General features: G+C 39.1%; 1 protein-coding gene across 2 annotated transcripts in view; it reads right to left on the bottom strand.

Moving 5' to 3' along the window:
* The window catches only part of HS3ST5 (heparan sulfate-glucosamine 3-sulfotransferase 5), a 193039-nt gene extending 169146 nt beyond the window's left edge, over nucleotides 1–23893 (bottom strand). The window contains exon 1 of one of the 2 annotated variants that reach the window (XM_054280254.1): nucleotides 23863–23893. The gene's annotated coding sequence lies outside the window, so the exon portion shown is untranslated. Of the gene's footprint in view, nucleotides 1–23567; nucleotides 23682–23862 lie in introns of those variants that run through there. The other variant, XM_054280255.1, reaches the window with a different exon arrangement.
* Nucleotides 23894–24232: the final 339 nt, after the last annotated feature.

Genomic DNA, 24232 nt, shown 5'->3' with positions numbered 1-24232 from the left:
AAATAAATGAGCCAATCTGTATTTAAAATTTGGACCACCACTCCAGTAGTGTTAGCATATCACCCAGCCATGGTTCCATCTGCTGTCACGTATTTTCTGGGTTTGTTGCTTCCTCAAGGACTGGAGAAGTACCATTGCACTCTCCTAACATACACACATACACAAACTTCCCCCATCCCAGAATCCCACTTTTCATAAACTAGAGATCTCAATATATTTTTCATTTGGGGTATTTTTTAAAAAGAAAATCAGTTTTTTGGTTCTGGTTTTAAAAGTAAGAAATTTGTTTAAATGAGTTATATTCTGGAAATAAACTTTTGAACAGCTGGAATGTTTCTTCAGGAGAATTTTTTTTATATATTTGAAAGAAACCAGGCATCTTCTCCACCTTGTTCTTTCATTTTCCCTATGAGGTCTTCATATCTGTATGAATAGTAGAATTTCAAGCTGAACAGCAGAAGTGAGTTCATGTCCTAACATTTAGATGAACTTCAGTTCTGAACTGCAAAAATGCATTAATGATAACCTGCTTACTCTTCAGGATATATGAAAATTAATAATTAAATTAGTGACTTTTGCAAATCTCAGCAATGAACACTGAAAAAAAACCAATGAGAAACTCAGGACTTCTATCTTCAAAATAAGACCATAACAGCATGAAGTGAACAAGGCATGGGCTCACTAGGTAAACAATAAAAAGAAAAAAAAATAGAATTGAAGCACTGCTCACTGGAGAGCCCATTCTAATCACCATGCCAGATGAGTCAAGATTCCTTCAGAAAAACTACTGCACACTCATGTTATTGAAGTCTGAATCATAATGCACCCTTGTGAGAGGGCTGAAAACAAAGTGCTGTGGTTGTGACATTTCCTAACATTTGAGCTCTTGGTTTCAAAGCCTTCCTAGTAATTTTAAGAGTTTGCCATTTGTTATATGGATGCTTACTTTCTTTACAGCTTGGTAAAAAGGTAGGTTACTGGTTTGACATCATGATCCTTGATTTTAATTTCTTCTTGTTTTGGATGACTAAATAAGGTTTCTTAAACTGCACATCTGAAAGCAGTGGTTATTTTTAAAATTGTTCTCCTTTTATACAGACAAGCTGTTAGTGCACCCAACAATTATATACATTCCCCATCATTGTAAGATTGTGTAAGAATATACAATACAAAAAGGATTATTAAGAGAGCCAAAAATAGTATACTAATGATTCAATTTGACAGTTTCATTATGTATAATGTGGATAAAACTGAGAACTCTTTTAAATTACTCCTGCCATATTCTGAACAAGACCACTAAACCAACTTAGAATAAACTAGCTTTTGTTTTTTCTGCAATAAATTTATCATAATGGTGCATATGTACACAGCCATATATTTTTCTTTTTATACCAAATGTTCAGGACATTATTTTGATCTAATTATATTTCATCTAATTATAGTTCATCATGGTTAAAATATCAAATTTAATGGTATGTCATGGATTAACAGAATAATTTGATTTCTACACTGTTAATTAGAACTTACATTTACATGATTATGGAAAGTTATATATGAATTAAAAAATTAAAACTTAATGTCTAAAAAAAACCTTTCTGCTTGTTTCTAAGAGGATCTATAGAACAAATGAAATTATTAAAATACATATTTAGGCATTTAAGGTCAACTAATGGGTTTATTGGGGAACTATTGCCTACCATAGAAATCATAGAATTAGAAAACTAGTTACTAAGAAATTAGCCACTCCTGGCTTACGAATTCAATCATAAACTTTGAACATCTTAGGGATTCTTTGGCTAATTGGCTCTCTTGCCTTTGTTGTCTGATGCACATGCAGTCACTGAGACAGGAACGTCCCCCCTCCCCCCGGTGCACCCACTCTGCACTTCCACACAAGAGGAAGCAGGAGTCCCTGGATGTGAGCAGGAGTCCCTGGATGTGAGCAGCAGTCCCTGCTTCTAGGCTCTGTAGTGCAAACCCACACATTTCTCATCACACCATCATCATACTGGTGGGAAGGACTTGACAGCTTAAAGAGAAAAGAAGTGTTTGGGATTTCCTAGGGCAGACAAGCAAACACAGCCTTTTCCACCCAGAAGATGCTACCAACTGCATGGAAATGGGCCGTTCTGATCTGCTACAGACCCACAACAGGTGAGTTTCTGCTGCCACCATCTGAAGATGCGCTGCTGGTAGCTGGGAAGATAAGTTACTCTGTGCTGCAGGGCTGGGTGACCTGTGCTGCCCTGCAGTTATGTCTGCCCTCAATAGTTAGATAGGAGGAGATCCTCCACCACTAGCTTCTGAGCTGAAAAAATGATCAGCTTCCCCACCTTAAATGCAGCTAGTGCACACTTCCCGTGACAGAGAGGGTGAGCGTGTCAATAGCATAATGGTGACAGTCACTGTGCAGGCTGCAGTCAGTCACAGGGGCATATGACATTATGAACTGTGCAGACACGTGCAAAACACTGAAGAGATCCAGCATTCATCTGGAGGGACAAGCACAGATTTAGTTCCTTCCCAGTGACATAACCATCAGCCCTGTATGAAGATTCAGTACACAAAACAATGGAGCCCAGCATTATTATAGAGGGTGAAGAAAATCAGAAAAGAAAGTATATTTTATGCATTTTTATTTATTAATGCATGATGGGTTTCATTTCTGTGGTAAATTACAGTCCACTGACATGTCAAGTGACACAGTGTGTAGCTGACTATAAGAAAACTCCACATTGTGGGGATGATTTGGTTTTGGGTCATTTTAGAGTACTTTAACACATCACAAAAACAATTTCCTGTCCTTTCCTGCCTCTTATTTTTTCCTTCACAAATTCAAGTACCAACTCACTATGCAAATTTATCTGCTGCCAAGATTTAGCAGGGATATCACTTACTTGTGTACAAGTGCAGAAGGGTTATAAATATGCAAAATAAATCTAAGTACAAAAGTTTGTAAAGAAAAGAAGGACGCAACTGGGTTCTTGGCTGTCATGATCTTTTTCTGAGGTTAAAATCAGATTAACAGTCTAGTACAAATGACACCAAAAGAATAAGAAACATATTAAGTTTCCTAGTCCTATTTTTTTTTAAACAAAGGCAGGATATCTCATTCAATATCAGTTGAAAGAAAAGATCACTTCCATTAGGACGATGGGCTTTTATTTCTTCTGCTATTGCACTAGACTTCTCTGAATTCCTCCCAGGAAAGAAAACTCATGAAAAAGTAAGATGAACATATAATACAGTTAAAAAAATTAAAAATTAAGAGTCATCTAGTTTGGGTGATAATAGTATAAAATTGGAGCCCTTTAAATACTACTGGTTCAAACACTCCATTACTCCAGGAAAGCTTGGCATTATATTACACTTTCAGAAACCCTAGGATAACAGAAAAACAGGCGACAGGTGGAAAATATGTAAATAAGTCTTTTCATCATGTACTGACTGATCCAAATATCAAAGCCTGGATAGGGCTAATTAGCTACCAAGGCAGCTGTTGAAAATTTGTCCTACCTGAGCATCTCAAAGGGATTCCTACAGTTCAGCCATGCTGGGAGCCCAGCTCATGCCACACACAGGATCACACACAGAAGAGTCGTCACCCAGGAGAGCCTGATGCCTTCCTGTGTCCTCACCCCAGGTGGGACCTACCTCAGATCACAGACACCAGGGGCAGTGCTCAGAGAGAGGCCCAGCAGCAGAGTTGGCTTCCTTACCGGTACAGGGGATATTACAGTCTTGAACTGGGTCCACTTGTTGGTTACACGTTGAAACTCCCCCCTGTTATGCCACAGGCTCTCTTGGGCAGCAAAAATGATGCAGCTATCACTAGCAGATTGCAGATCTGGTTTCTTTTCCTCTGCCTCTCTTTCAATCCAGACCCAAACTCTACTTGGTAAGTTATGCTTAGTCAGTTGGCACCTACAGGTCCAGCCAGCCGTACAGGATATTTTGAATTAAAAGAATCGCTACTTTTTCTTTGAGTTGACACTCTGCCCTTTTTCTGGCATCCTCAGAGCCCTTCCACACTTTTCCTTGATTATACATGTTTACATTAATGCTGCAGAGAAAGGTGTCCACTGCAGGTCCTCCCACCTGACCACAAATGTTCAGATTGTGCCCAAAACTTATAAAGGAGCTTATACACCTTGCTCTAGACTTCACCTTTGCTTCTATATGAAATTGCTGTCATGGATGCTGCAGAAGCTGCAATTAACTGTTTGCATGATAAATCAAATCTTTAGATCTCAAGATTTTCCAAAAGCATGGCAGAAGTTCTGTGTTAAGTGAGAACAATAGTCTGATGATGGGACCATGCTCCTCTTACCACACTGGGAATGGGATCTGTAGCACTATCTTTTTTACCTGTTCTGTAACAAGAAAATACTGTGGAATACCCACTATAATAGAAAAAGTATACAGTTTGTTCTCTTATTTTAATTGCAGGAAATACCTGAAGAATCCTTAGGGTGGATATAGTAAAACTTGGGGTGGGGAGGAGGCCCTCTTGTTTTCTTTTAAAATATTTTTTAAAGCTCATGTTGTGAAAGAATATCCTGAAAAGCAAGTTCCTTGCTTTGGAAATCATTGTCATTTCATTTAATTATTAATAATTTCCAATAAAATTAATTTGTTTCATGAGAAAGTTTTATAAAATAGAGTCTATCTTATCAGAGAGAAGCCTGTGGTTTCAATCATATTAAAAATTACAGGTGTTGGCCATTTCTAGTACAGATATCTCTATCTTACTAGTAGAATGGTGTCCTTTTTTACTGGATATTTGAACATTTTCAGTCCCATTATCTTTTTTCTCCTTATAAATAGTTGTAAACACCTTATTTTGGAAAATGAAAATGACCAAATATATAAAAGGAAGCTAAATTCAATAACTCAGCTAGATGAAAGCCTGATTTGCTCAACTGCACAATCTACAGGAATGTAAGCAATAATGAGTTTTATTGATAGATAAGTGTAAAAAAATTTATTCAAATTTATACACTGGAAATGTCTAAAGTGAAATAAATAAATAAATAAATAAATATGTAGACTAATATTCAATATTAGAGCAGCAATAGTTCAGCATATTTTTAAAATTCTGCACCTTTGAAATACAATATATGCCTGTATGATATGGTTTATATATGTAAAGAAAGGAAAAGACTCAAATATGAGACCAAGCATTTAATCTCATGTAAGAATGTTCACACTGACATAGCCAAGTGTGAAATCCTATGAAATCCACAGATGTGATAATTTTCTGAATACATGACAAATTAAAAAAAAAAAAAAAAAAAGAGGAAGTATTTTTCCAAGTTCACAGTGAAAAGCACCTTGCGCACACACAGTCTGCAGAGCTTCACCCTTTACCCTCTTCATATCCAACATTGAACACTGTGATAAGATCTGGTAATCTGTAGAATAATTAAATTAAAATATAAAATTTATAAAAAACCCAGGAGGTTCTGGAATATGGCAGATAAATCAACTGTAATGGTTTCTGCAATAACTTTTTGATATATTTTACTAATTAATAACACATTTCTCTGAAATGAATGTGGCAAATATTATTTTTCTTGTATTAGTTTCTTTTCTAATATACTATGGAGTCATAGATATAGTTTTGGGAAATTACATTATTATTCTAGGGAAGCATCCTGCATGTGAAAGAAATTCAGAGATGATACTGAAAGTCATGCCACGAGTTCATGAATGTCTATCACTAGGAAAAGTATATGAATGATGGGATACTGATTATTTTTGGAATCTCTCCTTATTTAAATTCTCTTGAAGTCATATTTCTTCAGAAAGTCTCCTACAGCATAGAATTTTTTTCTTAATTAACTGGAAAAAAAAATGGGGTGGCTTAGTTATGTGGTGGGCTTCAGGCAGTAAGAAATGGTCTGAGAATCCTTGCACAGCACAAAGGCAATCTCAGGCCCAGTGTAGATACAAAGAGCTTTGCAATGGGACTATTCACACCTTAAATTAGACTATATCAAATAGTAAAATTCAATGCCAGTCACTTTCATTAAAAATAAAAACGAAAAAAAAAGGCAAAAAAAAGGCAAAATCCTAACTTTTTGAGGGTTTTATTAAGTTTTCTTTGTCATGGTCACAGCTAGAGATTTATGCTTCTCCTCTCCACCTTGCCCTCACCCCCACCTTGATTTTTTGCTTTAATTCAAAAATAAAAGATATAACTTTGAGAAAATCACCAGAGAAATGCTGTGCCAGGTTCCAATAAAAAATAAAACGTGCTGACATAGATTTTAAGGTCAGGAGGAAAAATATGATAATTCAGTCTGACCTTTTTCAAAACACAGAACACAGAAAATTGGGAGGCAATACCTGCAATAAGTTATTTTTATTAAGTTTACAGTTTTGCACAATGACAGTTTAAGTTTTCTCTCAGTAGTTGTTCTTTTAGTATGATTTTTCCACAATTATCTGGAAATATTTTCAAGCAAAAACTTGAAGGTAACAAGAGAAAAAAGGATTTCTTAGTTTGAAATGTGCTGACTGTGTACTACACAATGTAATTTGACTGCTTGTATCAGATACAGCGTCTCCCATTTTCTGTAAGCAAGCCACAGGATAGCCTTCTTCTAAAATGAAAAGCTTAAATGTGCATTAGGACACCCTTCATGCCAAACACAGAGGATAAGTGATCTCTTTCATTCCTTTGAATGCTCAGAACATTCCAAACAATTACCAAAAAAATATACAGAGAGAGCTACATTTATAAATAAATTTAGGAAAAAAACCCCTTTTCACTATATACTTTTTGAAAACCTGGAGCTCAGTCAAATATCACTGAAATGAACAAATGCATTTTAAGAAATATTTATTTGTATGACAAATTTGGATTTGCCCTTTTCAGTTTTTCAGATCTGGAATTTCAGTTTTCACAAGCATTAAAAATATTCAAGTATTATGCTTTTTCATGATCTGCATGATTGTGGAGTTTTCCTCAGAGTTAAAAAGAGAAACTGTTTTCCTTGACCTTTTGAGGTAGGCTGATCCTGGAAACTTCTGTTCAGGGACATTTTCAGAGATTCTAACCCCTTGAAACCCATCTTTTGACTCCTCAGGGTTATTAAACATAGCTCAGGTAGTTAGAACTTGCCCAGTGCTGACATTTGTATGGCAGGTGACCCAAATGGTGCCGTCACAGTGTTCCTGCTCTCTGTGTATGTACACACCTTCAGCTTTGGCTGAGTCTGGCCCTGTGCAAAAGGATTCAGCCTCTTCCAGCAGCTTTTCCCTGCAAGTATCCAAGGAGTTGGTTAACTACAGGGTCACTTTTCATCACAAAGCTGCCACCTAAGGACGAGGTAGGAGCTTAGAGCCGTGCCTCCCAGAGACAGTGCTGGATGTTTTTTGGCCAGGAGAGATATATGTTCATTCAGAAACAAGATACACCTGGGACAGATCTAGATTGTCAGTCACTTGGTTACTTTCAGGTAGAGATGCCACTGCACCTCTCCAAATAGTTGTAACTCTTCATAAGCAGCAGTCACAGCAGTGTGCATTCCTCCTGCCTGCTTACCTGTGCAAAAGCTGTATACTTTATGCCCCCTGACATGTTATATAAAGCTTGAGAGGGCTTGAGTTAATTAAAAAAGGTAGTCATGATCTGCTAGGTTTAATATGAAACCTTTAGAGTGACAATGCAAAATCATGCTACAGAAATCCCAAGACCTCCACCCAAATGAAATCGGCTGATAACATTTATTGACAGAACACTGGTATAATCTCATTAATATTTGCAAATTTCAATTACAGGGAGGGCATGAGCCTGTTTAAGTAGTCACAGTTTTCCATTATGATTGAAACAAACACCAATTTATTAATTCATCTTCCAATTTTGAAAAAGGTGAAAGTGTGATGCTGCTAAGAATGATATATGGTGGAGTAAATTATTTTTGCATAGATCTAATGTTATTTGTTTCCTGTGACATTGAAATTCTGTGTCAAATTCTGGGAGAGAGGAAAGGATAAGAAAGCATAGGTCATTCCTCTTTTAATGAAAAATTGACATGGTTCACTAGCGTTATGAAAGCCAGTAACGCAGTATTGTGTTGTTGAAGACCTGAATCTTTTGGATAAAAATTGCAATTGCAGTTCATAAAAAGGGAGGTAATTGTACTTCCCAAGTGGAAGCAAAGGGCGATGAAGTTACATTTTTAAAATTTTTTTTCCAGCAAGGATTTTCCCAAAATGAGAAAATGAGCTATTAATCAAGCAGAATATTTGACAGCAGAACTCTGTCTTCCTAAGGACCCCAACCAAAACTTTTGAAAGAGGAGTCTTGCAAAGCATCAAAAGACAGGGATTTTGTGATATATCTTTAAATCTTCTATAAACCATGTGCTTATATACATTAACAGAACAATTTGTTTACTAAAGTAACACTTTATTTCCTCCTGATTTTTAAATATTATGAAGCATTATCATTACTTTCTTATTTGTATTATTTGGGATGTATTTGTACCAAAAGTCTTCAGTGTATAATCAGAACCATTGTCTACCTCAAGTAACAATCAGAGTCACCCAGTTCATATGGAGGCAATGATGTTAGACTAGGACAAGGAAAAAATAAATCCTCTGAAGCAAACTGTGCCCTCCTTCTACTCAAAGAGCAGAACTGGTGTGTTTATGCATCACACATCTAACACAAAAGCCACCATTCAGCCTCAGAAAGAATAGCTTGCAGATGTCACTGCCAGGCACAGTTTGCTGTCAATCTAAAAATAAGATACATGATCTTAAAAGGAGCTGAAGAAGCATTCTAGAAACTCTTTGCTAACTAGCAAAAGGCTGGACACATGGCAAAAAAGCCTTTTCCAACACAGTGTAGATGAGAAGTCATTAAACCTTCTTCCTACAGCTTGCTGGATCATTCAGAAAAGATTGTGACTTATCTGAGCAGCCAAAGAATTACTTTTCCTCACAATCCAGGTATTCAGCATGCTGCAAAAGTTCACTGTAGCTGCCATCCTAGGCTTTTTATTTCATTCTGCTCCTGAAAGTACAACACTGAAACACATCTGCTTTGGCATTCTTCATTAGATGTGACAAAAAAACCCAACCAACCTAAAAAACCCCCTGAGGTTGGAACCACAGCCTCATCACCTATCATGGAAGATGTCACTCTGTCTCATCAGGGTGCACAGTGTGAATGGATCTGGACTCACAGCTCCTTGGAGGGAAGATGAATATGTTTGGTGGCAGCTGGTAGGACAAGGAAAATATTGAGCTCATCCTTCCTTTCCCTCTGGCTCAGCAAGACCTCCTCCCAAAGGAGAACAGCTCCAGTCAAGCTGAGTAAGAAGAAGTGCTGTGAAATGGGAACAGTTTACAGCTTCTCAAAATCCGATTTCAATACTGAGAATGTAGAATACTTAGCATGTCTTTAAGGCTGCAAGCGAGAGAGGGTTCAGATAAATCAGAAAGGTACACTTGCCCAGGGCCTTGCTAAAATCTACCTCTGGACAGCCCTTATTCCTGACGATCAGGCAGAACAGATGGCTAACGGGTTTCAGTCCCTGCCTGGAAGCAGTGGGGTTTATTTTGTGCCCAAAATCTGGTCCCATTCCATGGCTGGGTGCCCACTGCAATCTGCACTTTGGAAAGAGTCTGAGGGCAGGGTCAGATCAGAGGAGATGGGTGGTAGAGGACCAGCAGAGGAGCCCAATTTGTTGAGCTGGACAAGCTCATTTTTGCAGCAGAAGAGGCCACAGCATAAGAAGCTGTACAACACAGGCTGGGGGAAATGATGAGAGTCAGCAACAATCCAGGCAGATCACTGGGAGAAGCAACAAATGCTAAATAAGCAAAATATGAAATACTTGCATAAATATTTCCAAAGGCAATTTTTTCCCCTACATACATAAAAGAAATGGATGAAGAAGAGTCATTGGTTGAAAAATGGACCAGTATCTTTCGCCTTGCCTATTTCCAGACTATAAAAGGATCAGTTCCTATGTAGGTTTCAAAATAATCCCACGTATTTGAATAGGCAGTCAGCGACAAAAAACAGCAATGCAGAACAGTTAATTCAGATGCAAATATTAACAATTACTGTAAAACAGAAGTCATGTAGTTAGCACTGTAGGAACAGATACTCTGATAATGAAAACTAAAATAACTGCTGGTATCCATAAATTCAGAGATTTTTACCCTACATTTTTATAAAATTCAGTCTGCATATCAGTGTGCTTACTGAACAGAGTTAAAATTCTGTGTGCAGTCTTTAAGATAATTTTTGAAAAGGGTAGCCTTCTGAGGATAGTTATTTAAAATTCAGAAGGCTGCCCAGAATATCAGAGTAAGTTCAGCATTAGTGTAATTTTTCAACCTGACCCCAGAGGCCTACGAACTAAAATGCCAGCAGATTAAAATGCCTTTTAAGAGCCATTCTGCACTAAGTGTATGTATGACAGAGTTATACTTTGAGTTATAAGCAGACAGTACCACTTCGGAGATGGCAGCTGCCACAGGCAGGCAAGGACAATTTTGCTGTAGCATGTGTCAAACAGTCGCAGGATCAGGCTAATTGAGAGGTCTCCATCACTGCAACAGCAGCTTCAAGGTTAGTTCAGGGAGTGGGGGTCAGAGTCAGACCTGCACCCTGCTGAAAGCAGTCAAGAGGAAGGCACAATTTTGGCCAGAGCAACATCTGGCTTTTTCACAGCTTATAGGAAGCTATTGGCATTGGTACCACATTGTCACCAAATGTGTCATGATCCTTCCCCCTGAATGTTTCAGTCTCACATCTGTTCAAAGGACCTTTGTCAAATGGACTGAAATATTTAATAGACAATTTATTGCTGAAAAATACAAATTTTTGATATTGAAGCAATCTGCAAAATGATTTGCAAAGCTGGATTTTAATGTGGAGCTTTTACTAAGAAACAGGCTGGAGAAAGAAGCTTCATCTTTGAAAGAAAGACACCTCAAGAAATCTCAAACTTGTGGCAAATTCTTTGTCTGACCCCGATTTGAGGCTGGCTACTACTTCACTCCCCATTAGCAACTGCTTGGTATGAATCCCTCCTTTTCTGGGCTGCATGAGTTGCATTCATCCACTGAGAGCTATCATCCCTGCAGACCATACTGAAGGGAAGGAAGAGATAAAGGCAGAGGCACCAGAGGCATTACAGCAGGATGCAAGGAGCAGGATGCTCTTTAGATCATGAATTACAGTTGTAGTTAGTAGACGTGCTTCAGACACACACCAAAGAAGCTCCAGGCCGGCTTTAGTTCTCCTTACTTAACTATTCCTTTTTAAGTATCAGTGATAAATAACTTAAACTTTTTAGAACACTCTCAGATCTCCTTAATCATTATATGCCATACCAAGAAAAAAAAAATTAATTTATATTTAGGTGAGAGTATGCACCATGTATATTAAATTAAAAATCAGAAATCAATATGCAGATGTATATCATGAATAATCGTACAGTACCTCTCTCAAATTTTAACAAGGGATCTTCCAATATCTGCTCCCACCCTACTGTTTCTAAATATATTCATGGAGTTACAAGCTACACATAATTTTCCAAGCATGAAGAATTTTAGGGAACTCAGTGATTTCACTAAACAAAGTAAGTGACTTATATATCATCTCAACTTCCAAACTAAGCTAAGCTAAAAATCCTGATATGCTTAATTAAGTTTCAATTTTCTAAATAATCTTCACTTCTTTGTTGGTCAAGCCTAAAAGCTTCTACTGAATAATGAAACTGATATTTGGCTACTGCCTATTTATCAGATTCAGATACAGGGGGTTTTCTTAAGTTAGATACTTCAAGTTTATATATATGTGCTTGTGCAATAATTAAATCAGACTCCTTGAAATTCCACTAAAAGCATCACTTAGAGAAAGAAATTGCTAAAATATTTAGATTTGTTCTTTCTCCTAATTTGAATCCTCCAGAGGTATTAAATGCAGCTTGCTGAAACCCTGACTGGAAGTAATGTCCAGAGAAGGCACTGGGACCTCATGACCTTCCCCCTGGGATTCAGTCTTACCACACACCTGGGGTCACAGCATTTGAAGGCAATTATTTTACCATTGATGGGAAATTATTAGCTCTCTGATAGGTACCTTTCCCCCAAGAGCACTGTAATTTACATATGCAACTCATGAACCACAGAACTGATATTGTAGGACTATGCTGAGAAGTAGAGTCTCTTCTAGGCAGCATTTCAATGTATCCATACACAGACTAATATTCACTGTTTTGAAGTTTTGCTATCTTGCATCAGAGAAAGAAAAATAAAACATTGCAAAAGCTCACCAATAAAAGATGAAAAAAGATTAGAAAAGATGACTTGTAGAAGTTGCAAAAGATGCAGTGACATTAAATATCAAATAAATGTGTTTTCCCCCACAACTAAATTAAATATTATTTTTGTTATGAAATTAGCTCACTGTCATTCAACTACATATTAAAACTGTCTAAAGTATCCTGTCTAAGCAAAATTTCCAGCTAGCTAAAAAGTGTATATTTTAAAGCTTAAAGGAGTTTGATTTCTGAGACTCTGCCCTAAATCTGTCATTATTTTTGTTTTCTTGACACAAAGAATACTGATAATCACCAAATGAAGATTTTTGTGTCTGTTTGCCTTCTTGACAAAAATTAGTAATGCATCCTTTGAAAGAAGTCCTGGTGCCCTCAATTTTTTGTACCTCTGAAAAAGCAGATTTTTTCAGCACTATATAAATTTCTGAAAACAATCTCACTGTTAATAGATAATAGCTTTACTATAACAACAATTTCTGGATAAAATGACCCCAGCATTTCATAAGAAATTTAGCTATAAGTAATGCAGAAAAGTATGTAGAAGAGCAGCAACCATTATCTAAAATATTTTACCACATTCAAATCTTCCCCTACTTCCAGAATATTATTATATATTCCACAGTTAATGGCTGGTTACAAATAAATATTAAACCCCTGTTACACTATTTGTATAAATATTATGCTATGCTGTAGTAGCACCATTTAAATCAACCTAGTTCATTCATTCCTAGCAAGCAAAGTGAATAAACAGCATCTATGTGTTTGGAGTCACACTGACCTAAATAATACTAAGATTACATCTATGGAAATGAGTTAAATTATAGTAGGGCATGAATTCATGCCCTGAAACTACTTTTTTTTCCTAGAACATAAAATGTCGGGGCAGGCCCTGACACTTTTGATCTTGGCTACTTGACCAGCTGTCTCCCCAGGGCTCCTGGGCACAGCTAGGGCACTAGCCCAGCTCTGGGGCTGTTCCCAAGAGGCAGGCTGGATGCAGCCTGTGCTTGGGAGGCTAAGGGAGCTTAACCATATGGAATTGGCCGTGCCTAGCTGGCCTCCAGGCTAGAGGGAGGCCTTGCATCATTCAATTTATTCATAAAAATTACAGGCAAGGAGCAGAAATGCAGCTGTAATAGGAAAAAGCCCCAACCAAACAAACATGTAAACAACAAACATTCCCAATTAGTCTCCCAACAGTAAACATTCCCAATTAATCTCTCATAATTACTGGAATAAAGGAGACAAACCCTGACAAATCTGTTCTCTCGTGTCCCTGGGGGATAAACAGACGTGAGTGGCCAGCTCCTGCCCGCCAGCGCGCTGGGGATTTGCGCTGCCTCTCCGCGCTGTGCGAACCTCACTGACCCAGTGCGCTGGTGCTGCTGCACAGCCGGCTCTGCACGTAGCTGTCTGGCCCGTAAGCACCCCTTACTGACACGTGTCAGCTCACATCAACAACACCCATGCAGCTTTAGGTGCCCAAACACCACGCCAAGGAAAGCAGATTTCTTTCTCCCAGCTGCACACTAAGCTTTCAGCCACATTTTGAACGTACATCCTGAGCCTATATATTGTTCAGCTGTAGGGCATTTTCCTCTTCAAAGTTTTTGAAAAGACACACTTAATTTCCCACTCACTGCTGTCTTTAGTTATGGCAAGGAGACACTTGCTTTCTTCTTTCTTTCTTTCTTTCTTTCTTTCTTTCTTTCTTTCTTTCTTTCTTTCTTTCTTTCTTTCTTTCTTTCTTTCTTTCTTTTTCTTTCTTTCTTTCTTTCTTTTTCTTTCTTTCTTTCTTTCTTTCTTTCTTTCTTTCTTTCTTTCTTTCTTTCTCTCTCTCTCTCTTTCTTTCTTTCTTTCTTTCTTTCTTTCTTTCTCTTTCTTTCTTTCTTTCTTTCTTTCTTTCTTTCTCATCTCACCTGAAGTCTTCCTTAATGTATGAGCTGTATTACCAGGAATAAAATAATCAACCTCCACTAAGCAAGTACCTTTCACAGAAATCCCCGTTACCTTCCTAATTCTTCTCCTTTGTCCATTGGCCTAAAACCATGATCTACACAACATTGTGTCTGCTCAGAAACGGGACAGGGATTATTCTCCCCATCCAGAAAAATATTTGGAGCTTTTAAAATGCTTTTTTCTGAAGTTGAAAAAGTAAGTTTAAAGTCTTCAAAATCTCAGAAGAAAAGAATTTTTATTAGGGACAGATCAAGAACTTTGTGTCAATATTTTGGGGACTTTTGCAGATTTTTATTTTTTCCTATTTTCGCAAGAAAATCACCTTATAGATTAAGAATAATGAAAAATATACCTTTTAATTAATATATTATCACAATGCACAGAAAATGTAGGAAAATACATCATTTTCACAGACAGCTTAATTTTAAATAACTTATATGTCAGAAAAACCTAAATTTCAGAGAAATTTGAGCCAGCTTCAAGTTTTACTTGAGATCTGGCTGAAATATCTTCAAAGACAAGATTTTTGTGATAAGAAGTTTTGATCCATTCTGAATTGACATTTAAAAATTGATTTTTAAAATTGGACACAGATTCTTTCAAAGTGGTGAATGACAAAGAGGCATTTTTCAGATATATCTGTTTTGTGTAAAAGAGAAATAGTTTGAAAGTTTAGAAAATATTTTTATCCCTTTCTCATCTTTCTCTTCTTTTCTAGCTGAAATACTTTCTGCTTCCACAAAAAAAGACTAGTGGAAAATAAAAGAAAATAACACACTATCATTAAAATTACTTATATACTCTGTTTCTGGAACAAACAAAGCAAAAGTTTCTAGTTTGTTTTGTTATAAAAGAAGAAATGACAAATGTTAATGACAGATAAATCTTTTCAATCCATTCTTGTTAAAGAAAATAATTTCTGTTCAAGTATAATGCTCACAAGTAAAGCTTCTGTCATGAAAATCATCCTTTGTTGTACCCTGCTATTAAGTTGTGGAAGGTGGAGGTTTACAAAAACCTCTCTGAGGCATCTGCACCATAAATTGTCCCTTTGTTTGCCACCAGGAGGGAAGGAGGGCAGTTACAGCACTGTACGTCCAATATATAAGGGAGGAAGAGCTGTTGCTTCGTGCTCACCTAAAGCTACTTCCCTAGCAGCCAGGGAGCAGTCCTGAATGAGCTGCTGGGAAAGCAACCAGAGAAATGAAATATGTTTTCAGGCACATCAGAAGGAAGGCCTGAGTTCCATTTCCTGCAGTTGCAGTTTGACTTTTGGAAGCCCGTGTTTTTTGCCATACCTGAAGGAAGGGAATTTCATTCTCAGTTCAGAAAGCGCCAAAAGAATAGCTAACAATGTCATTGGTAACCAGAATATTTTCATATGTGAACTGAGAATTTCTGATATCAGGACAAATTTTTCACTAGTTCTCCTCAAAAGTTTTCTACTTCTGAGTGAAACTCTGTGGCTGGTAAAAAGCTTATCAGTCATATTTTCTTTTTCAGAATTATTTGCCAAAAAGATCATAATAGATTATTCTATGCAGATTCTGCATCATCACTCAGGAATGTAATTTTCCACCAGAAGACAAATAAAGACATGTTGTTTGACTATACTGATAGATTCTACATTGGCAGATTTTTTTTCCTGCTGCAAATCTGGTTTACCTTAGAACTGAGATTAATCCTTTTACAACAGGCAGGAATGTGAAATTATAAACAGGAAGGATTTGCTGCCATTTCTGACATTATTTATACTTACATGGCACTTACAAAGGTGAGGACATGCAGCAGCAAATTATCTAAAATATTTTTCCTCAGATCTTCCTTTGACATCATGACAAAGTTAGCTCCACTCAATCCATTCAACAGTCTTTTCAGCATACAATTTTTATATGAAGAAATGGTATATCTATTTACTGTATAAATAAAATGCTGTATGAAATACTCCTCTGCTCCACTGTCATCTTCAGTTTACCTAAAAGCTCCACATTATTTTCAGAGAAAATATTTTTCCAATTCTCCAGTATAAGACTGTAGTTGATTTTTCAAGTTTAAACAAGAAAACCTTGAATGTGATTGTAGGTGACACTAGCCTGTAGTTAGCAAAATATCTTTCAGATTCATGTTTTACAGGACAAAATGTAACACTAGCTTCAGACATTGAAGTAAAGATTCATTTTGTTTTCTCTTTTTTCAGGATTTGAATACCTTTTGGGTTTTTTTTCTTTTCTTTGGTTGGTTGCTTGGTTGGTTGGGGGGGGGGGGGTTTCCTGAGGTTTTTTTTTTGGTTGTTGTTTTTTGTTTGCTTGGTTTTTCTGTTTTGCTTTGACAGCACTGCCTCTTATTTATAGCCTTGGGTTTAAAACATTCTGCAGGAGAACCATTGGACCCTACTGTTCTACCTTCAGGAAACAATTTAACCACTCTCAGCTATTTACTGTGTTGTCAAATCTTCCTCTGTAACTTCATGGTCAGACAGAAGAACCAGCAAATCCCTGCTGGGATGAGGAAGTCAGTCAGTAACAAAGATTATACAGACTTGGATATTAAAAAAGTATATACGTATGCACATGTATACACACAGATAAATGTGTATACAAATGCACACAAAATCTGTTAGGGCCATCTGGATTTCCAGCATGGGAAGTGGTTATTTTCTGGCTTTAGTCTTCTTTTGAGGCTCCCATCCTGTCGTTATGTCAGCTTTAGTTACTTCTCCCGTGGCCAGAACATGTTAGGTAACTCAACTTTCATAATTTTATTTTTAACCTCAGTTGCACTTCTTTTATGCCTTACTTATGTCTTAGGGATCTTTTCACAAAATAGTGCACTTTTCCCTCTCTTGAAAAAAAAAACCAAACCAACAACATAACACATCCTTATATATATATTTTTACTTCATTTTGCTAGGTCTTCACCATTTCCAAATTTGTTTCTAAGTTCATTCAGGGTTTTGCCAAACTCATTTTTGTCTTCATACCTGGCAAATGTCATGCCTTCTATAAAAGTAAGAGGAAAAATAAAAACAAACCTGTCTGCAAAGAATGCAGGATGCAGTGTAAATCCATTTCCCTTGATGAAAAGTGACTTATCTCTCAAGAGATGCCAGTTTTCTAAGGCTGTCATCACAGCAGCAATGTCAGGTTGGAAAGGGAGGTTTTGATGTAAGTTGAATGTCCATCAGTTAGTGCAGAAAGTTTGCACGCTGCTGAGCAAGCTTAAACTCTTGTTGTAGAGGACAAATGCCTTATTTGCCATCTCATTTTTCACTTAATTCTACATAGAATTAATTCATTAATATTAATGTTGCATTTTCACACTCTAAGAGAAAACTAGTACATATATATATGTGTTAAAAATCAGTTTATTAAGTCCTTCTACCAATAATTTTTGGTAATTTGCAGACACTTTTTACCATTTTCTGCTGTAATGTAAAATCCTGTCATCCCTTGGTAAACTCTGAATATGTGTCTGCTATAATAGAGTCTAATAGCTTTATTTATGACAGTCCTTTGGAGACTCCGGGAACTGTGTGCAGTCAAGATTGTTCAAGCCATTATAATACAAGATTGTATTACAGTGATTTGAATGGATAAAAGTTCTTTCATTTCCAAAAGGGAAATAAATTGTTAGACACTGCTCTGTAATGTATGAGGACAAATGTGTTCCTTTAGTCCCCCAGACACAGATCTGTCTTTTCTCAAGCAACACTGTTGCAAAAAATAAAATGCCTAAGGACTAAGAGGATTAGTGAACAAAAAGTAGAGGAATTATCTATTTATTTACTTATTTTGTAGCGTGAAATGTTGTATATCAACTCAGATACCTTAAAAATTCTTTGTTTGGGGATATTCAACAGTTTACCCATGGAGACATTCCTTCAATTTGTCTCCTTGAAAAATGTCTGTATCTAACAGAATTGGCTATTAAAGTCTACCTTGTGCAGTTAGTTCATTTTTATGTGTAAAGTTCACTTTGCAGTAGTCCTTCATTATAAACGTCATCCTTCACATCTTATCTACAAAAGTTCATTTTGGCTAGAAATATGAAAGAGTACAGCTGTGCAACCCATTTTAAAGCAGTTAATTGCTTCCAGTACTTCTTAAGTATATAAAACATTAACAGAAAAAGTAGCAATATTTGAAGATTTTCCCCTGAAAGTTACAGTTGTCTGGTGCTGACAAAATTTTATACCACAGATTTACATATTTGAATAAACTTGGGAAAACTATTACCTTTCATGGTCATTGATCACAAAAGCATCTCTGTTCAACAAAATGTGATTAGGTCCCCTTGAGGTCAGCACATGCTTAAAGACTAATATTTATTTAATGGTTTTGCTGATGTGGATCTTTCTGCAATTACCATTTTCATCTGATTGTGTTAACAATGCACAGTAATGCTTGTTTGTTTAGGAAAAAAAATTTGTGCATACAGACTTGTAATACTTGAGAGAGAGAGAGAGAGAGAGGGATGAATCTAACACAGTATTTATGCAACAGAAGTACATTTAAGTGCTATTGCTGTGCTGGGCAAACCAAGAGCATAAATAACAGAGAAAAACACAGTCCTGGTAGTAAGTGATGTCTGGCCATTTGCATTAAAAGATTGAAATTTCTGTTCTTGATTTAATTTTTTTTATTTTCGATACATTTGTGCTCTGCACCCAAATGGAACTAAGCTAGTTTTTCTGGTATATCCATCTTTTTATTTAGTTTAGCCAGCAGCATATCATTTCAGTCTGCATGCTTTTCTAAGGAAGATCATTTTATCAAGGAAATATCCTGGTTGCCATAAGAGAAAATCGAACACACACACAAATACACACACACATGTGAAAGCAAAGCACAGCTGAGACTAGACATAGTCCAGTGATTGATATTTTAAGTTGCACATGATACTCTTTCCTTGTTCTGTTGCACTGCATTTAGATATTGTATGGCTCTCCAGACATGCTATGCATAATTTTACATACCATCTGCTTTACATGCCAGGTTCCATATGTACAATGTATAACCTAAAACCAATATTTTGAATGATTTGAGCTACAGTGGAGGCTTTTGTTCTTAAATTGTTGAATAGAAGAATATAGTCCTAAATAAATTATCGAATGAATGTGTTCTGAATCTAACAAACAATAAAATTTATTTTGAATGTGTTCTTAAAGATGGAGTAATGACAAAATTTAGGTGACTTTCAAGAATCCCAGTAATGTTGTTTCTTAGATTCAAATACCAAGAGACCTGTAAATGCTTGCTACCATTCACTTAACAACCATAGCAATACGAGGGCATAAACATGTTTCAGAGTCAGGCAAGGGACAGCAAAAATAATCTTGATATATTCATCTGAGTAAAGATGAACAGCATTTACTCCTCAAAACAGGGTTAGGTTTATATTGCTGCTAAAAGTGAGTAATGGTTATTCAGAATCATGTTCTGGAGTTTCCTGGTACTTCATTATCTGGCTTCATTCAACTCTGCCTTAAATACTCAGATCTTATAAAGTCTTTAGTTACAGGTAAGCCTAAAAAAACTAAACTTCTGTTTTGGAGATGCTGTCCACAAGATCTGTCTGATTGTCCATACACATCTTTGAAGAATAAGTACTACAACATCAAAATGAAAAAAACACAAATAATTACAAATAATGGCTCTCAGATAAACCCAAATATTTATTCAAATAATATCTTCATTTTTAAAACTGCTGACAGAAAGAAGAGGAGCATTGCTTTGAATCTTATAAAAAGCACCATCATCACACCCCACCATACCCCTCAGTAAAAAAAAAATCCAAACCTCTTAATATTGAAGTAATTACCATATTTTTCACATTTGACTTGAAATAGAAGTTTTGTCAACAAAAATATGTTGTGGCATTACAACATGTTCGCAAACAGCAGATAGATTGGAGAATAGAGGAAGCAATTAAGTAGCTCAAATAAAATTTTACTCTGTGTAGAGTCCAATAAATATGTACCCTCCACTTCCATATATGGCACATGATAAAAGAAACATTAGAATTCACAGGAAAATTAGAAAGAAACCTGCAATATGACATTCTAAGAACGAGATGTCTGTCTTGCCTATGGATTTGCAAGGAGAGAAGAGATAATCAGTGAAGCATTTGTCCATTTTGCAGGTTTTTTCCCGCTGTAGCATGAACATCTTAATCTTTTCACAGTTAAGTATTAGTGACACATTTAGTTCACTTCAATGACAATTCTACCAAATGCCTGCAAAAAAAGCTGCACAAGAGATGCAGCACTTCAAACTTTGCTTTTATATTTGCCTCTTACCACAAAGTTGTACTTAAAAGGGAAACATCATTATTGGACCATAAATGAGAAAGGTTTTTTCTTCTTGGATTGTGTAAGTGGGGGAGGCTACAAGGGTGCTTCTGTGAGAAGCTGCCAGAAGCTTCCCTGTGTCCTACAGAGCTGATGTCAGCCAGCTCCAAGATGGACCTGCCGCTGACCAAGGCTGGGCACCATCAGCAATGGTGGCAGCACCTCTGGGATAACAGGTTTAAGAAGGGAGAAAAAAGACCCTGAGCAACAGAAATTGCAGTCAGAGAGAGGAGTGAGCAATAGAAACTGCATTCACAGAGAGGACTGAGAACATGTGAAAGCAACAGTTCTGCAGACTCTAAGGTCAGTGAATAGGGAGTGGGAGGAGTGTAAGATTGACCCCAGCGCAAAACAACGAAATAAACTGTTTAGTGCAATACAACAGAGGAGCTGCTCCAGGTGCCAGAGCAGAGATTCCCCTTCAGTCCCTGGTGCAGACCATGGGGAGGCAGCTGTGCCCCTGCAGCCCACGGAGCTCCATGGTGGAGCAGAGATCCACCTGCAGCCCCTGGAGGAACCTGTGCCAGAGCAGGTGGATGCTCAGAGGAGGCTGTGACCCCTTGGGAAGCTCATGCTGGAGCAGGCTTGTGGCCCTGTGGAGGGAGGACTCCACACTGGAGCAGTGTCCCTCTTTGGGAGACCCACATGGGAACAGCCTGCACCTGAAGGAGGGCACCTTGTGGAAGGGCCCCTGCCTGGAGCAGCTCATGAAGAACTGCAGCCCATGGAAGGACTTGTTGGCAAAGTTCATGGCAGACCATCTCCCACGCCATGAACACCACACCAAAGCAGGGGAAGAGTGTGAGGAGTCCTCCTACTGAGAAGGAAGGAGTGGCAGAGACAACCTGTGATGAACTGACCCTAACTCTCGTTCCTTATCCCTAGAACCATTGGCAGGGAGGAGGTAGATGGTTAGGGTGCCAAGTCAAGCCTGAGACGAATGGAGGGGTGAGAGAGGGGGCTAAGAGGGGAAGGGGAAGTGTGGATGTTTAAGATTTAGCTTTTATTTCTTGTTTTTCTACTCTGGTAATAAATTAAACAAATTTCCCCAATACGTACTTGTTTTGCATGTGACAGTAGCTGCTGAGTGATTCCCCTGTCCTTATCTCAACCCGTGAGCTTTTTGTTACATTTTCTCTTCCCTGTTTGGCTGAGGAGGACAGTGATAACAGTTTTGGTGAATTCCTGGCATCCAGCCAGGGCATCCCAGCACAGTTATCACTGTAATAGTTACATTGTTCATGAGCATGAACATATTTCTGATACTTGATAAGATTTTTGACCAAATTCAGCATGTAGGGATGCTTGGGGGTTCTTTCAACACTCAGATTTGGAAAAAAAATTAAAAATCACATTTTCATCTTTAAGACATTCCAAGGAGTTGAGAGTGGTTAGTCAGGTTACAGAAAAAAGTCTATTTTTTGCCATTTGAATATCAATATTTGTATTTGGGGCTTCATTATATATATGACTGCTCCCAATCTAAATACTGCACTGAACAGAGGACGTTCTGTGAACTAGAACTTCCATTTGCTAATGGATTTTTTTTGCATAAAATCTTCTTTGTAATCCATATGAATATGGGCATTTTAATTATTAATCAGAAGCATTCTTTCTTATTTGTATCTGTGCTGTGAAAGAGTTGGATAAAATGGGATAAAAAATTAATGTACATTTAGATTTTTCTCCTCTCTAGAGGGAGGGAGTTCATGAGTTAAATGCTTATGCAACACCTTTCCTTACAAACTGTACTACAGTTCTCTTGTTACTTCTCTATTGAGCCTTTCTGGGCCCGATCCACAGGCCACTGAAGTCAATGAGAGCCCATCTAATTGTCTACAACTGCTTTCAACTTTTTAGTGAGAAAAAAGATATACTGGAAAAAGTATCAGTTACTAAGTAATATGTTATTATGTCTATGGGTAAAAAAATGGGATTCAGCCCACTTGATTTCCAACATATCAAGAAATCATTCCAGTATTCTCCAGTGCAAAAAATGGCAATGAAATTCTAGAAGACAATCCTGACACTGCTAAAATTCTTTGGTTAGAGAGCTAGCTTCTAAGAGGAAGTTTCTTTGATACATCTCTTCTGCTTTGCCATCTCTCCATCTTCTGCCCAGTCCCTTTCATTCCATATTGACCATAATTGCCTTCCTCTGAAGTCAATTGAGAGTTTTGCCATTGACTTCAATGGCGGAGTTATCATACCCAGGATGAAAAACACAGTGAGATCATTGCCAAAGTACACACAGTAGAAGTAAGTAAAAAGATTTCGATGATTTACCAAAGTCCACTTAAAAATCGCCAGCCACTGTGAGCTTTCATATGTGTTTCCCACAGATCGCACCAGGCAGTGTAGGAGAACAAAAAGCCCCTTGCAAGGTGTTCCGAGAATTTGGTAGCCGGAGCTGAGCCCCGGCCTGAGCGGAGTTAGCCGTGCGCAAACCCGAGCAGAGCGGAGCCCCCCGCTAATTGATAGCAAACATTTTACAAACATTACGCTTCCCTGAGGGACAAGTGTTTTCGCACCTGAGCCCTCTGCAGCGCAGGAGGACGGAGCGCGCAGGACGGGGAGTGGGCAGGAGCCGCGGCCACGCTCCCGCTGCGCTGCCGGGGCACCGGCCGGGGCTGCGCTGCGCTCCCCCGGTGCGCGGCACCTGGCTGCTCCTCTCCGCAGGTGAGCGCCCGGCGGAGCTCCGTCCCCGCGTCCGATCGGTGCCGCCGCGGCGCCCCAAACACCGGACGGCGCTGGCAGCCCCTACAGACGCGGCCAAACCCGAGGAGTAGCAGCGGGCAGTGCCCGGGGCGTACGGGGACACCGCGCCCTCCGTGCCCCGGTCCCAGCTCGGAGCCGCCAAGGAGGGAGCCCCAAGCGCGCAGGGCACCCTCCACACCTTCCCCGCCCCCGGGGGACCCCGGCGAGGCGCGGAGCCCCGTACTCACCGCGGTGCTGCAGGCAGCAACCCGCAGCGCAGGCGAAGCGCCCCCGCCCCGGCCGGTGCCCGCTGCGGTGCACAGACCCCGTCCCTCGGCGCCCACATCCAAGCCCCGGTCGAGCAGCTAAAAGTCCTTCTGAGGAGCACACAGAGAGCCCCGCCGCCTCCTGCCTCGGATCGCTGTCACCTCCCCGCCCCTCGCCCCCCGCCCTGCGCCCCCCCGGGGGGCGGCAGCAGTGTAAGCAGTCCCTCACCCCTCACATCACGCACCGGCAGAGGTGCCGGTCCTCGTCGCTACTTACCGGGCATCCTTCAGAGCGGCGGGCGGGCGGGCGGGAGCGAGAGAGGAGGAGGAGAGAGGGAGGGAGGGATTGAAGGAGGGAGGGAGGAAGGAGGGAGGGAGGGGGCTCCGGGCGGGCTGCGCGGCGCTGCGCTGTGCTGTTCGGCAGCCTGGGCAGCTCGGCAGAGTCAGTGAGTGAGTGACTCCGTGCGTGACGGCGTGTGCGTGTGTGCGCGATGCTGGACACAAGCGAAGGGACACTCAGGCACGGAAGGGCGGCGGGGAGCGGCGGGGGCGATCGCGGGGCGCAGCCCGGGCATGGCGGTGCCGCCAGGTGCGGCCCAGCGCGCCCCCGGCCCCGCGGCCCCCAGCGCCCCGCAGCCGCGGCGGGA

Source organism: Melozone crissalis, unplaced genomic scaffold (assembly GCF_028551555.1).
Source record: "Melozone crissalis strain CALT ecotype California unplaced genomic scaffold, PUWL_Pcris_2 ptg000027l_1, whole genome shotgun sequence".
Lineage (NCBI taxonomy): Eukaryota > Metazoa > Chordata > Aves > Passeriformes > Passerellidae > Melozone > Melozone crissalis.
Note: the sequence above shows the minus strand (reverse complement) of the source record. Positions and strands in the feature narration are given on the sequence as shown.